The sequence below is a fragment of the Ambystoma mexicanum genome, chromosome 10 (assembly GCF_040938575.1).
Source record: "Ambystoma mexicanum isolate Mex_15411 chromosome 10, UKY_AmexF1_1, whole genome shotgun sequence".
NCBI classification, from domain to species: Eukaryota; Metazoa; Chordata; class Amphibia; order Caudata; family Ambystomatidae; genus Ambystoma; species Ambystoma mexicanum.
In genome coordinates this window covers 750110741-750127682 of record NC_090932.1, presented here as the reverse complement: position 1 = coordinate 750127682, position 16942 = coordinate 750110741, and positions in this window count along the sequence as shown.

Below are 16942 nucleotides of genomic sequence, written 5' to 3'. Positions count from 1 at the left end.
TTAGAAATGTATTACACAATCATTTAGAAAACATTTTACTAGAAAAAGGCAACTTAATTTTATGAACTAATACACTTCAATACCAAATTCTAAGGTTTTGAGACAGTTTGAGCTCCCCTGAAATAGGAGCCAAATGTCAGTTCAGTTACTTAGAAAGGAGCAAAAGGCACAAGGTAAGTGAAATAGATCATATATACTTTTTAGGCAGTGCAAATAGTTTCAGTTCACCAGAAGAGTGCAATTCAAGTCAATAGGCCAGGCCAAAGTCAATGGGCTAGTGTTCTGGATAGGAAAGAGCAGTTCTGGTATCAAACGGTAAAGTCTTTGCGAAAGTTCTTAGAAGTAGTTTAGGTGAAAAAGAATCATGTGTCAGGTCACACGCTGATTAGGCCTGCAAGTTGGGAAAGTTTTACAAACTGTCACCGCGAGAGTGGCGTTCTCTCAATTGGATTGGCACAGTACCTTTGTATGAAGAAATAAATGCTGCTGAAGTCGTGGTTCCTGGCAGGTCCTGCAGATCTCGCTGTTCCTGACCCTCAGCTTTGGGGACAAGAGGGAGAACGCCGGGGGACTCCTGCACTGCACAGGATTGTTGAAGAAAGCAAACAAGATGGTGTCACTTCAGTTCCAGTAGCGGTAGATTCAAGAACACAAACTGGTGTCCCTCTACCTGGTTAATCCTAACCAGCCTTGAGAATGGTATCCAGGGGTCTTATGAGTTGATTGGTCCCACCAACTCAAAGGAAGAAGCCGTCCTTGAAGGAGCTTCTCTGTCGAATGGAGTTTGGCAATTCGGGCCTGCAGCAGGGCTTCACCAGGCAAACCAACAGTCCAGGAGTTGCAGCAGCCGTCCTCTTCCTGCTCGTCTTCGGTTCTTTCGTTCCAGTGGTCGACTCGGATTTCCAGTGCTAGAGACACACCTTTTAACCAGTTTTCTCCCTTTCATTCCAGCCTAGCTGTCACTCACCCAGCAGGGTGGCTGTCCGTGCCGGACAGTCAGCCAGCCAATCATGTCAGAGTGCATTTGGGTCTCCTAGGAGACTAAGCACAGGGAGTTTTGGGCTCCTCCCTCACTTCCTGCCCACCCCAGACACTCGGACGCCAGAGGCAGTCTTTAGTACTGAAGCCCGCCAAAGGCACACGAACAAAGGGACCAAGCCTGGTTTGGCGCGCAGAGACAAACACTAGAAGGACCTTTCCAAAAAGAAACAGCAAAAAAAGAAGACTGGGACCTGTTTAAACAAAGGGGCTTAAGGTGCCATCTTGAAAAACATGGCTCGCGTGATTTTTAGCTACCAGTGTTCGCGGTCGGGAAAAATCATGGTAGTTCGTTGTAAAACCACTGCCATGAGTCCTTTCAATAGGAAAGGATAGCATTTGACTGCTACATGAGTATTTAGGCACAGGGGATACTATGTAACCCCTCCAGCACTTCATTGTAAGATGGGGTGTGCTGGTTCTAGGAATTTGGAAAGACTAGTAAAGTCAATTGCACCTTACATTCTCTGGGAAACAGTAGTTTATCCCAGAGAAGGTATTTAAACCTGTGGGAAGTCTAAAAGACACCCCTGTGTCACTGCACTGAGGTTGCAGTGTGACACACATGAAAAGATGATGCCTATGGAGTTATCTAAAACTCCATAATCAAAGAACACAAATGTACAACACACATCAAAATACATGAAAGAGTAGGGAAAAAAGACTCACACTCTTTCCACCTAAGAAAATCAAGTCCTCAAAAATCCAGCAAAGTTGCGGGGGGTCTCTAAGCAGAAGGGAATTAACACATTTATGAGAATTCTCCCTAACACATGGTCATCAAAATAAGAACCTAGCCCCTGAGGAATTTACCACAGATGCCAGGTGATCAATGAGGGCTCCAATGGGAAGGCAATGCATGATCCTGTGCTGTCTTGGTATTGATTGCCATTGCTTTAGACATTTTTAGATTGGATATTTGATCAGAAATCACAATAAATAATTGGTGATAATATATTAATTATCCAGCAAACAATTTGACAACCCACCACAAGATCTAGTTCATATCACTATTAAATCCAGGTCCTTTCATGGACCAAAAAACCCCCACCACTTTAATGATGTTTCGATGAGATCCAGCATAACAGGGAAAATAGACGGAACACCTCAGTACCCCAACTGCAATGGATCCAGTAGGAGAAGGGTATAATATCCCTACTTCAACGTCGAAAATTTTGAAAGTTTGCCTGCTGAACACTCGTTCTCTGAGTAAGCACGCCTTTAGTATAGACGATTTGATCCAGTAGAAAAAAGTGATTCTTATGTGCATTACTGAAACATGGCAAAGGATCCGGTTGGCCCAGTATGCAATATAGCAGTGACAGAGGGATATATATTATAGAATAAAAACAGAGATTGTGGGGCAGGTGGAGGAGTGGCACTCATAGTAATAGATTCAATTAAGCTAGTTAAAGCTAATTTGACATTAGATTAGTGGATGTGAAACTTTACACCTCAAACTCACACACACCCCTAATAATTGTATTAACTTTATAGTTTTATATAGACCACCATCACTTGTGTCTGACTTCTGTAATGAGGTAACTCTCCAGTTAAATAATCGAAAAATCCACAAATACAGCCACTTTATTGGTGGGTGATTTTAATAGATGAAGAGGGAACAAATTAGACAAAGAAGTTATTCTATTCTACTGGAAAAAAACTATGGATAATCTAGACTATATAGTGATAAATAATGAACCTACCATACCAAAAGGTAACCAGTTAGACTGGTTTATCACCCAAAATCTGAATGCGCTGAATGTTATTACGGAACCTTGTATCTGTTCAGAAAATCTTTTGGTTACTCTCGACGTCCTTTTTAACAATCCATCTAAACATATAAGTGATCCCCACGTAAAGGTGCGTAGCCGTAATTTTAAAAAAATAGGTCCTGAACAATTGAAACCCTGCTTAAAAAGGAGTTGGCTATCGAGGTCTGGTCTAACATGGCGACATGTTCATTCCAATGTTATCTGTATCCTTTAGATAGATCCGTTTGTGAAAAAAGGTTGCGTCTCACTGGGTCTGTGGTTTAGCCAAACGAAGACCACATAGACTGGTACGTATGAGAAAAAAACCCAGAGGAGACTGCGCCCAGTGTAGCAAGGTGATTTATTAAGTATAAAAAATAATGAAAAAGTGCCCTTTCAGATGACACGTGTTTCGGCCTTCCTTGAGGCCTTTCTCAAATCAGGGCTGTTTAGTTAGAAAATGAAATCAAAAGCCAGATAAAAATGGGGTTGGGCAGTAGGAAGGATGCAAGGGAACAATGCCTGACTCACCATAAATGTCCAGATTATTTCCGAGATATAAAGTGATGATTGATTATTTATTTTCTCAAGGGATCTAACCCGATTAATGATGAACAGAGACACTTTCTAACCTAATAGTGGCAAATAAGAAAATAAGGCAACATGGAACCACTTAACCATTTTTTGGAATTCTTATACGGATATTTATGATGCACCAAAACAACCAACTAAACACTATTCTTGTCTATCTCTTGTTCCCTTGCATCTTTCCCACCGCCCAACCCCATTTTTATCTGGCTTTTGATTTCATTTTCTAAATGTTCCACTATGTAATTCTGTACATACTAATGTTTATGTTCATTATGTTTTTGCACAATGGGAATATCAGTTTGTGTTGGCACTTTGCTGTTGATGTTGGAATATGTCTTGTAACATCCAATGCATTTGTTAGTCTAACTAAACAGCCCTGATTTGAGAAAGGCCTCAAGGAAGGCCGAAACACGTGTCATCTGAAAGGGCACTTTTTAATTATTTTTTATACTTAATAAATCACCTTGCTACAATGGGCGCAGTCTCCTCTCTGGGTTTTTGCTCATACGTACTTGCTTAAAAAGGATCCTAGATAATTTCTAGGTTAAAGATTCATGTGAAAACATATTACAACAATACACCACACACATCCGAGAAATGGTGGAAGTTTGCATCCCTGAAATTTAAACAAGTCAGGAAGATTGACAATAAACACAAATGGTTTCATGGTGAGCTTCACAAATTAAAGCTTGAAAAGTGAAGCTTGGAAAGGAAATGGTTACAAAACCCTACACCAGCCAACAATGTTCAATGGAAATGCATACATTCTAAATACAGAAAAGGCATTAGAGAAGCCAAGACAAATTACTATAATAAAGTGATAGCAGCAGCATAGATAAACCCAAAGCTCTCACTCCTCCTTTCGCTCCAACTGAGGAGGACTGTGAGGTAGTACATAGGGCTTTCTCTGCCAAGATACAGAAGGCTAGAGATAATATTATTATAGCTAGAGAGGACCCAAGTGCTGCAATATTGCAACATGTCATTGAATCTAGACCGTGTGAAGGGGACAGTTTCAGTTTCCTCCCAGTCTCTGAGAAAGAGTTGTCATCAGTATTGGCAAAGATGAAACCCACGTCATGCGCAGAAAACATCTTGCCAACCAAAGTCATCTTAGATAACCAGGATCTGTTCTCGCCAGTACTTACTAGAATAGTAAATGCATCTTTCCAAGAGGGCATTGTACCCGGGTGTATTAAAGAGGTGACCATCACGCCATTAGTTAAAAAGGCTGGCCTGCATCCCAAAGATCCAGCCAACCTACGCCCCTATACTAACTCTAATTTCATTTTAAAAATCCTGGATAAGATAGCAACCAACCAATTTCAAAAACACATAGAAGCCCAGGGAATTCTTAATGAACAACAATCAGGGTTCCGTTCTGCTATGATAGATCTGCAACCACATATGCTTGAATTTCTGGATAAGGGCAAGGCGGGGATCCTGATGCTCCTAGATCTTAGTGCCGCATTTGATTTGGTGGATCACCAATTACTGCAAAACAGGGGCGTTGCTAGGGGGCTAAGGGGGCTATAGCCCCTGATCTTTTGGTTGTAGCCCCGGATAGAATCTCAGGAGCTACAGCCAAAAGACTAGCTAGCCCCCAGTCCCAACAGGTCTGACATCAGCTAAGCCCCAGGTCTTTTCCAGACCTAGCAACTCCCCTGCTGCAAAAGGCATTGGATAAAATAGCAGGATGTTCTCTGGCCGCCCTAGCATGGCTGACATAATTCCTAGCAGAAAGGAAAGCAAGAGTGCAATGTGGGGGACAAATTCTCTGAGGCTACTCATATTAAATTCGAGTCCCACAGTGAGCGAGTTTATCTACTCTGCTGTTTAATTTATATATGAGATGTCTCGGTGATCTTTTGGAAAGCGTCAGCACGTTTTTCACGAACTATGCCGACGACACCCAGCTGGTCTTTGAATTAGAGGGTGACCATTTTAGAGACAGTGCCAAAATAACAGAAGTTTATAACATAATAGACAATTGGATGAAATACAATTGGATGTGTTTAAACAACACCAAAACCGAGTTGATGATTTTCAGTACTCGCCAGGCCAGAGCAAAGTTAGGCGCAGAATATAAAGCCTTTGTCATTAAGGATGCAAACATGCCAGTAATGACTCAGGTCAAAACGCTTGGGATGATGGTGGAAGCATCGGTGGGGTCTGAGGTACAGGTTAAGTTCCTCCAGAAGAAGAATGCTTACTACCTGCGCCTACTGAGAGCCAATCGACCCTTCCTAAATGAGGAAAATACGGCGACTATTGCCAAGGCCATTATCCTATCGCGATTGGACTATGGCAACGCGTTGCTGCTAGGGGCAACAAAGAAAGAGATTGAGAAATGTCAAGTTATGGAGAATAACACTGTTCGTATCGTTAAAGGGATCAAGAACAGAGAGCCCATAACGGAAGAAAGGAAATCATTGCACTGGTTGAGAATAGAGGACAAAAATATATTCAAATCTATGACTATAGCTCATAGGTGTTTACATGGTGCGGCCCCTATGTATTTCAAGAAACAATTTTCTAGATACATTCCATCGTGGTCTTTAAGATCAGAAGATCAGGGCTGCCTGAATGTGCTGTGCTTTAGTCGAGCAACTGGCATGGGTAAAGCCTTCCCTGTGCAGGCAGTGCAACATTGGAACAAATTGCCCACTACCATTCGGCTGGAAAAAAATTACCCGACCATTAGGAAACTCCTGAAAACTCACCGCTTTAAATGAGTTGACCCTAGCCCAGCAATTCTTCTGTTAGCACCTGCAGTAATTATGTGTTGTTTGTCCTTAGGGTGTTTTGTGTTCAAGCACCCTGATGCCAGTGGGCTTTCAGTGCGCTATAAGCATATAAACATAAAACAACAAAAACATGCCAGTGGGACAATCTCACTCTCCAATCTGGCACAAGAAACAGACGGCTTTGGATTCAAATCTTTTGTTTTAAATTTTAAAAAATGAAATGCATTTAAATGCAAGACAGATCCATTTTGAAACGGGAATTCACCAATTTACTACAAATAAAATCCAGCTTTTCATCAAATACATTATGGCATCATAATACACATAATCCAACCTGCATATATTTGGTCTTGATAAGTGAAACATAATCACACCAATACTTTCCATTGAAAAAAAAGTTAATCAGAATTGGAACATTTTCAGTTTTCAGGTTCATATTGCATAATTTAGCAGAAATTCTTGCAAAACCATAGCTGTGAATATTCTACCAAACTTAAAAGAATATCCACCAAATTATGTCTTTATTTAAACAAGGATCAGTAAAAGAACATCTTATTTCCCAAACAAAGCCTTCCAACCAACGTTCTAAATGCTAGAAAAATAGACTTGATTTAGAACATTCATTCACTAAAGTTGCTACAGGCACATCAACATTCAATTCCATTGTCAAATATGTAACTCTTTATGCATCAGGGGCCATAGATGTTGAAATATATATTTTATAAGGAGAGAAAAATAACCCTCACTTCCTAATCTTTCATTTCTAAAGCATCTAAACACAAAAAGGTTAACTGGTTAACGTACATTCTCAATTGCTGAGTAGAAACCTTTGGATACTAGTGAGTTTTACAGATAAATCTCTCTCGACTCTATGGTTGGTGCTGTTCTTCTTCTGTCCTATTTAGAGTGACCTTAATCTGGACAACCAGTAAACAGATTATCTTTGTCAGTGCTTGGATCCATATCACTATGTATCCAAAGTTGTCCCCCCTTCTGACTTTGTGGGTGAATCCTCCTCTGCTCTGGAATGATGTCCCTGAGATCCCTGTCTGCAAATTTGGCATTAATTCCATTGGTCAAATCATATTTTTTTTTTTATTTTTTCATTTAGTTTATACAAACTTTTTGAAAAAGCAAAATTATACACAATGTTCCTCCCCTATCTATCTCTAGGGTGCTTCTGAGATGGGTCTTTACGATGCATTTTTCATAGCAGAGTGTAGCGTTCCATAACTTATTGCTTCTCCCCGACCTGGTTATTCTCTTTTTTCATTACTCTATTCGCTACAATGATTTGTTATTCCATTACCAATCCTTTATCTGGCTTTGCTTCGCCTCTTCTTCTCATCTCAAAACTTCTGAAGCACCCATTACTTTTTAGATTCTTTCTCTAATTTAGTTCTCTTTTGGGAGGTTTTCAAGTATTTCCACGAAGTATGTCAACCCGAAAGTGTCTTTTTCGCATGGGTTGTGAAATTTTCGCCATAGATCCTCTCCACTTAAGGTGGCATATTTTTGCACTATATGTCCTAGGTGTATAGATCTCTGATTTTTCAGGGCCTCACAGTACAGTGTTAGGTGTTTAAGGGTTTCTTGATGTTTATTACAGAAACGACACCTGAGTAATGCTTTCAGATTCCTCGTTCTTATTGCTCGGCTTACTCTGGTGTTTATTAGGTTCATACGAAATTTCATATAGTTTATTCGATGTCTTGCATTAGCTGATCTCATCAAGTATTGAGGCAGTTGTTTTCGATCTTTGGCTTCTATAGCTGCATCTTCCATAACTTTGTGACGATTGCGATCATCAACTGTCGAGCACCAATCCTGTTCCCATAGCTTTTTGTTCACATGATTCGGGTTATTTCTCAGGGTGTCTTGATCAGTTCCTAATAGTTCTAATTGCTTTTTACACCCGGCTGCCCATTTACATAGCAGAGTTTCTTTGTTGCCTTTCATAGCATTTTGTAAGATCTTGAATTGAGGCAGACATTCTACTGTGATGATTTTCCGATATATGGATAGCATGTTCCATAACACTCGGGCATGCATGGATGTTAGATTAAGTTCATATCTCACACATGCACTCGAGATTCCTTTCTGTAAATGCAGAAACCTCCTCCAGTATTGATTTTCTAGTTCTGGCCATAGAGTGGCGGACACTCCTAGGGCGCTTTCTGCTCCATAAATCAGTGATGGAATCACTTTTTGGTTGTAGTGGGCTATTACTGGTTGTAGCGAGTGTCAGGACGAGGTGGGGGGGTCTGTACTTCCGCTCTCTATATGGCAGAGGAAAGGCACAGAGGACCCCAGCCGAGATTCTCTGATATGGTAACGCTGGTCGAGCAATCAAGGCCTAGCTTCTCAGGAGGTGATGCGGGCTGGTTCTTAAGTACAGTGTATCCCCAAGCCCCCACAAAGGAATGTCCACACACTGTATTACTGAAAACACAGTCTTTATATAATTAATATTCAAAGGTTATGTACACTTATCACAATAACGCACTTTGTGCTCCGGAAAATCAACAATGGTAAATATCTACAATTCTACAGTGGTACCACTAATATTCGATTAGAGTGCATTCAACAAGGCTGTGAAAATGCCACACGGATCAATAGCAATGAAACCAGCAATAGAGAGAAGAGAGAAAGCAGACGGATGAAACAATAGGCAGACGACTGGTCCTCGCTACTGGACACAGCTCTGAGTGGAGATCCCCCCACCTGGGCAACCTGTAAAATAACGATATATAAAACAAGCCCAGTCCATATATTGTTCAAGAGTCTCGTTCTCTCCCACAATGTTTTACCCCCCCAATGTACCTGGTGGAGTAGAGTTCGTCGGCGAGGCGTCGACCGATCCTTCTGGAGTGACTCCCTTTAAGGCAGGAGCCACGGATCGTCGAGAGGCGTCGCGGACTCGGGGTTCGGTGTCGGGGAATCGGCGGCCCTTCTTGAATGTCGCCCCTTTCAAGCGGGAGACACGGGGTCGCCGAACGTCCGACCGTGAACCGGGTAGAACGACGTCGATGAGGCAGCAGGCTTTGATCCGAGCGGTGCTCGTCGACGACAGAGCGTTGGCGTCCTGCAAGGAAGAGGCGTGCGGGGCACCTCGGTGACGATAGTTCTGGACCGCAAAGAGATGAAGAAGAACTGTGGCCCAGCAAGGGCGTCGAGTCGTCGGCGTCTCTGCGGTCTTTGGGTGGCGGGAAACCCACCGGTGGATACTCCTCGGCGCGTCGACGGTCAGGCCTTCTCCCACAGGAGACGGCACGGCGATGCAGACGAGAGCGTCCGTTGATCAAGTTAAAGTTCTTAGGCAAACGGGAGCACGGCGGCTCCGGTCGGCGACGGCGGTCGTCGACAGTGGCGGACAACAGTCCGGGCGCTTCGCTTTGGGATTCCTCAGCGGTCCCCGTATCGGGTCGGCAGCCTGTCGTAGGTCTGTCTACCAGGGAGCGTTGGCAAAGGTCAGCTGTGCACGATGGTCCCTCGTAGCTCGGGAAGAGGGCGCCTTACCAGGTCCTCCCTGGGTCAGTCCTTGGAGACACAGCAGCCTTTAGATCGTGAAGGAGAGCCACGGCAATCCTTCTCCTCCAGCAGGGCCTCAAGGTCAAGCGTCAGTTACTCCAGTTACTCGTCGTAGTGGACTTCAGCTTCTGAACAATTTCCAGTGGTGAGAGGTCCCCAGATATACTATTTGGTCTCTCATCCACACTGCTGGCACACACTCAGCAGCCAATCGTACAGAAGGGCATTCATGCAGTCGGTCAGCCAATCAGGCACGCAGGGCATTCAGGCCACTCTTCTCCCGCTCAGACACTCACAACAAGGAATGTGGATTGAGACAAGTACTCAGCCATTCAACTCTACATACTGCATTCAGTCCAGTTTCGGGCAGGGCTGTCTCAGTCTTTGTCTCTCATGGCAGAAACCAGACAGCCACAACACGGAGTGCATATTGGTCACCCTCCCCATTCACCCAGGTCCCACCCACAGGCGGTACCCACAACATACAGTCAGCGGGAAGGCTCCAGTAAGTCTAGCTGGGCCTTCACAACAACACCATATACGGAACTTCCACCCAACAGCCAGTCAGGGGGAAGGGACAGAGTCAGGGCTTCCCAGGACTTTGGGAAAACAAGGTATCAGGCGATAGAAAGCAAGAGGCCACCGGGGCCATCTTGTTTCCTATCAGGAATCAACTGATTCCAATGGCAGGGCCGGGGTACCCTAAAATGGCGGATACCCAGCGCACCTGTCACATTCAGCATGTAGCTGCCACCAGCCCATACCCAGCTCTGTGGGCCACCCACGGGTGCCCAAAAACATACACTAGGGGCACAGGGTTGCACCCCTACCCATGGGTGCCATAAGGGTATCCCATGGGTCTGTTCACCAAACCAAAAGAGAGAGCTGCACCGCCAGGAGTCCCGCATGGACTTCTGCGCGGAAAACACGACAGAACACACGATAAGAACAGAAAAAGGACAAGGATACGGAGGCCCTGTCCCTCCGATGCATTTCCAGCATCACAGTCGCCCCCCCCAGACTGAGGTTAGGGTGCCTGATCTCCCACGGGATAGACACCCTCATCCAGACGGTCAACATACCTTCTGGAAAGGCCATCTGCATTATCGTGACTCTTCCCTGGTCTGTGCTCTATGGTGAAGTCTAGCCCTTGCAGGCTAATGGACCACCTGAGCAGTTTCGGATTTTCACCCTTCATCTGCATAAGCCATTTCAGGGGCTTATGATCTGTTTGGACCTTGAAGGTGGACCCCATAAGGTAGGGCCTAAAACGCCTAAGGCTCCAAACTATACTAAAACATTCCTTTTCAACAGTAGCCCACCTAAGTTCTCTACCCTTGAGTTGTCTACTGATGAATATGATAGGATGTTCTCTCCCTTTGTCATCTAACTGGGACAAGACAGCTCCAATTCCGGTGTCGCAGGCATCCGTCTGGACGATAAAGGGTCGGCTGTAATCAGGTGCACACAACACGGGTGCCCTGCACAGACTTTCTTTCAAGCCATCAAAGGCCCTCTGACAGTCTTCGGTCCAATTAACCTTCCTAGGCTGTTTGGGTGAAGTCAGAGCTGTCAGTGGTGCGGCTATGGTCCCATAGTCCGCCATGAAATTGCGATAATACCCAGTGAGGCCCAAAAAGGCTCTCACCTGGGTTTGAGTAGTGGGAGTCTCCCAGCTCTGTACGTCCTGTACCTTACTGGAAAGAGGCTGGATTTGACCCCCTCCTACCTCATGACCAAGATAGGTAACTTTCCCCTGAGCTATCTGGCACTTGGTAGCCTTGATAGTGAGGTTAGCCCTTTTCAAGGCCTGCAACACTTTATCCAGGTGTGTCAAATGCGCTTCCCAGGTGGAACTGTAGACGGCAATGTCGTCTAGATAGGCCACACAAAAGGCCTCCAGCCCACTGAGCGCATGATTGACCAACCTCTGGAAAGTGGCAGGGGCATTCTTCAATCCAAAAGGCATGACCCTAAACTGGTAGAGTCTCTCTGGTGTGGAGAATGCCGTCTTTTCCTTGGCATGGTCCGTCAGAGCTATTTGCCAATAGCCTGAGGTGAGGTCAAAGGTGCTCACAAACTTGGCAGCACCTATGGTGTCCACGAGCTCATCAGCCCTGGGTAATGGGTGCGCGTCAGTTTTGGTGACGGCATTGACTCCTCGGTAGTCCACACAGAACCTCCAATCTTTGGTACCCGCCTGGGAACTTGCCTTGGGGACAAGGACCACTGGACTGGACCATGGACTGGTTGAGGGTTCAATTACACCCAGATCCAACATCTTGGTGACCTCAGCCTGGATGTGGTTCTTAACGGTATCTGACATACGGTAGCACCTGCTTTTGACAGGTACACTGTCACCAGTGTCAATTTCGTGCTTACACCACGGTGTAAGGCCCGGTGTCAGTGAAAACAGAGAGGCATACTGCTGGAGCAAAGCCCTGCAGGCCCTCTGCTGCTCTGTTGTCAAATTGGGAGAGAGCTGTACTCCCTCCACTGAGCCGTCCTGAGGGTTGCTATGCAGCAAATCAGGAAGGGGCTCACTCTCATCCTCTTCTTGCCCTGAAGCTAGCAAGAGACATGAGACTTCTGCTCGCCGGTGGAAAGGCTTGAGCCTGTTGACATGGAATACCTGAGGGGCTACCCCGGAGGCACCCAGGTCAACCAGATAATTGACTTCGCCCATCTTGGAGATTATCCTGAAGGGTCCAGTCCACTTGTCTGCCAAAGCCCTAGGCTTGGTAGGCTCCATCACGAGGACTTCCTGTCCCGGAGTCCAATCGACCTGCGAAGCTTTAAGGTCATGCCAATACTTATTCAATTCCTGGCTGGCCTTGAGATTTGCTGTTGCCTGACCCATCATCTGTGTCATCCTCCGTCTGAGGCCTAACACATAGTCCCCCACTTGCTTGGCGGGACCTGGAGGTGTGGCTTCCAAGCCTTCTCGGATCAAGGCGAGGGGCCCCCTCACGGGATGTCCAAAGAGTAACTCAAAGGGGCTGAAACCAACACCCTCTTGAGGTACCTCTCTGTAAGCAAACAGCAGGCATGGCAGGAGGAGATCCCATTTCCTCCGTAGGGGCTCTTCCAAAGCACCTAGCATGCCCTTGAGAGTTTTGTTAAACCTCTCAACCAGACCATTGGTCTGGGGGTGGTAAGAGGTGGAGAACTTGTAGGTTACCCCGCACTCTTTCCACATGGTCTTCATGTAACTCGACATGAAGTTGGATCCTCGGTCGGAGACAACTTCCTTGGGGAATCCAACACGGGTGAAAATGCCCAGGAGAGCCCGGGCAACCACCTTGGCAGTAATAGTCCGAAGGGGTATAGCCTCAGGGTACCTGGTGGCATGATCAACCAAGACCAGGATGAACCGATGTCCACCTGAAGTGGGAGGGTCAAGGGGACCGACGATGTCGATGCCCACCCTCTCAAATGGTGTGCCAACCACTGGCAATGGCTGCAGTGGGGCAATGACCCTGCCTCCAGTCTTGCCAGACAACTGACAAGTGGGGCAGGTCCTGCAGTGGGACTCCACCTCTACTCCCATCCGTGGCCAGTAGAAATGGGCAGAGAGCCTCTGCTTAGTCTTCTTGGTCCCAAGATGACCAGCCAAGGGCACCTCATGCGCCAACTGCAGAAGGAAGGGCCTGTAAACCTGGGGTACCACCAACCTCTTGCGGGCACCAGGTTCAGGCTTAGTGGGCTCGCTAACAAGGAGCTCACCCTCCCAATAAATCTTGAAGGTCCTAGGCACTTCACCTTGTGCCTGGGACAGGGCCTGTTTCCTCAGACCCTCGAGAGAGTGGCACTCTCTCTGTCCCTTACAGAAGTCTGCCCGGGAGGGTCCCCCTTCAGCTAACAAGCATTGAAGGTCAGGATGATCCTCCGGGTTGAGAACCTCTCCCACAGGAGAGTCTTCTGCCTCTTCTCCCAAAGGAGTTGAGTTTGGGTTTTCCACTGGACCCAGCCCGTCCGGAGCATGGATCCCAATGGGTGCAGCAGGAAGAGAAGGTGCTCCCTCCACAGAGGTGGCCTTCTTGGTCTTCCGCCTTCTTGCCTTAGGCCTCGCCTTTGGCTCGGGTACCTGACTCACAGCCAGACCCGGTGTCACCTGTGACCTAGTGACCGCAGCAGCAGTCATGGGAAGACCATCCGAGATCAACCCCAACTCTACTAGATCATTACCTAACAGAATGTTAGCAGGGACATTGTCCTGAACCAGGACAGGAAGCTTTGCTGTCTTGTCTCCAATCATGAGTGTGACTAAGGCTACAGGCGATAATTTGGGAGGCCCACCAGCTAACCTGGTGGTTTTCAGAGGAGCACTTACATAGTCCTCTGGCTTGAGCAGGGTCCTGTCCACCACTGTCATGCTTGCCCCAGTGTCTCTCAAACCAGTAGAAGGCTGGCCATTCAAGAGGACACTTCTCAAAAACCTACGGGTGTTCTGCGGGATAGTCGCCAGTACTTCTGCGTACTGGTCCCAGGCCCCAAGGGACACTAAGGAAATCTCTACTGGAGCACCAAATGTGATTCCGGTAGAGGAGGGGAGGACGGTGGCCTCCACCTCAGACACGGGGTAAGGGTAGGTCAGGCTGACAGCCTGTACTCCAAGTGCCTTACCTTTACACTTGGAGTCACCCCTTCGGTGATCCAGAGCCCCACAGTCCCAACAAGTGCTAGGAGTGCGAGGTACGGTACTGGAACCACTGGGAGCCTGATTTGCAGCAGGTGGACCACTACTCTTATTCCCACCCACAGAGGACTTATCCCCACTAGATTTTTGGTTCTTAGGAGAGGAAGGTTTTGTTTTATTCGACTGTGACTGCTTGGGGGACTCCTCAGCTTTCTGAGAGGCCCCCTTCTCTTTATCCTTGTCCTTCCCACTGGAGTCCTTAGGGGACACCCGGTGGGAGACCCACTTGTCAGCCAACCTAGCCAGCTTAAAGGGATCCAAAATGTTCTGGTCAGCAACATACTGACGCAGCTCTGGCGAACAGGCTTCAGAAAAATGCTCAAAAAACAACAGGTGGGATAATTCAGCAAAAGTTTTCACCTTGTACCCATCAATCCACCCCATCATGTTCATGTGCGCAGCACTCACCCAGTCAACCCAAGACACATTCTCTCGCTTCTTAAAATCCCTGAACCTTTTAAGATATTGGGTAGGTGTCTTGCCAAACTTGGCAATTAAAGCAGACTTCATACACTCATACTGACCCCTTTCTTCCACACTCAGCTTCAGAATACAGTCATATCCAGTTTGAGGTACTCTACTTAACAAACACTTAGCCCAATCTCTTTTATCAACATCATGAATCGCACAAGCCATTTCAAACGCTTCAATCCATTGGAGGATATCTGAACCCTCCAAAAACACACCAACCAAATCTTTCATAAACTTGGTGGCTGGGGACCTGCCACTCTCAATTGGTCTAGCTGAAGTCTCCACTCGAGCTTTCTCTAACTGGATTCTCTGACATTCAGTGTCCTTATCTTTGAGCGCAAGATCCCTATTCTTGAGTTCCACTTGCTGTGCCAGCTCCTCTTTCTTAAGTTCAGCATCGATTTCCAACTTGCGATATTCAAAGGCTAACTTCATCCTTAATAACTCAAGTTCCATGGAATTGCTGGGGTTCGGAACAGAGGCAGCAGGAATGGCGGCATTCCCAGAAACAGATTCAGCGACAACCCCAGGGGCAGAGTCCTCACTGGTTGCATCCCCCCCTTCATCAAGAGTTTCACCATCAGTCTGGTAGTCCACCAGGGCAGCTATCAGCTCAGCCCTAGACTTATCCACAAAGTCTAACTCCCTGGCTTCACAAGCACTCTGGAGAGCCTCTAAGCTCATCCGAGTCAATTTATCATTCGCAATGGTCTCCATTGCTTGTAATGCAGTTATTTGGAACACACCTAAACCTTAATTCAATAAAGTGCAGATATTTTGTAAGTGGCACGGTTATACACTGATTCTTAAAACCATAAGCATCCCACCGCTGCCACCAAGCTTGTCAGGACGAGGTGGGGGGGGTCTGTACTTCCGCTCTCTATATGGCAGAGGAAAGGCACAGAGGACCCCAGCCGAGATTCTCTGGTATGGTAACGCTGGTCGAGCAATCAAGGCCTAGCTTCTCAGGAGGTGATGCGGGCTGGTTCTTAAGTACAGTGTATCCCCAAGCCCCCACAAACGAATGTCCACACACTGTATTACTGAAAACACAGTCTTTATATAATTAATATTCAAAGGTTATGTACACTTATCACAATAACGCACTTTGTGCTCCGGAAAATCAACAATGGTAAATATCTACAATTCTACAGTGGTACCACTAATATTCGATTAGAGTGCATTCAACAAGGCTGTGAAAATGCCACACGGATCAATAGCAATGAAACCAGCAATAGAGAGAAGAGAGAAAGCAGACGGATGAAACAATAGGCAGACGACTGGTCCTCGCTACTGGACACAGCTCTGAGTGGAGATCCCCCCACCTGGGCAACCTGTAAAATAACGATATATAAAACAAGCCCAGTCCATATATTGTTCAAGAGTCTCGTTCTCTCCCACAATGTTTTACCCCCCCAATGTACCTGGTGGAGTAGAGTTCGTCGGCGAGGCGTCGACCGATCCTTCTGGAGTGACTCCCTTTAAGGGAGGAGCCACGGATCGTCGAGAGGCGTCGCGGACTCGGGGTTCGGTGTCGGGGAATCGGCGGCCCTTCTTGAATGTCGCCCCTTTCAAGCGGGAGACACGGGGCGCCGAACGTCCGACCGTGAACCGGGTAGAACGACGTCGATGAGGCAGCAGGCTTTGATCCGAGCGGTGCTCGTCGACGACAGAGCGTTGGCGTCCTGCAAGGAAGAGGCGTGCGGGGCACCTCGGTGACGATAGTTCTGGACCGCAAAGAGATGAAGAAGAACTGTGGCCCAGCAAGGGCGTCGAGTCGTCGGCGTCTCTGCGGTCTTTGGGTGGCGGGAAACCCACCGGTGGATACTCCTCGGCGCGTCGACGGTCAGGCCTTCTCCCACAGGAGACGGCACGGCGATGCAGACGAGAGCGTCCGTTGATCAAGTTAAAGTTCTTAGGCAAACGGGAGCACGGCGGCTCCGGTCGGCGACGGCGGTCGTCGACAGTGGCGGACAACAGTCCGGGCGCTTCGCTTTGGGATTCCTCAGCGGTCCCCGTATCGGGTCGGCAGCCTGTCGTAGGTCTGTCTACCAGGGAGCGTTGGCAAAGGTCAGCTGTGCACGATGGTCCCTCGTAGCTCGGGAAGAGGG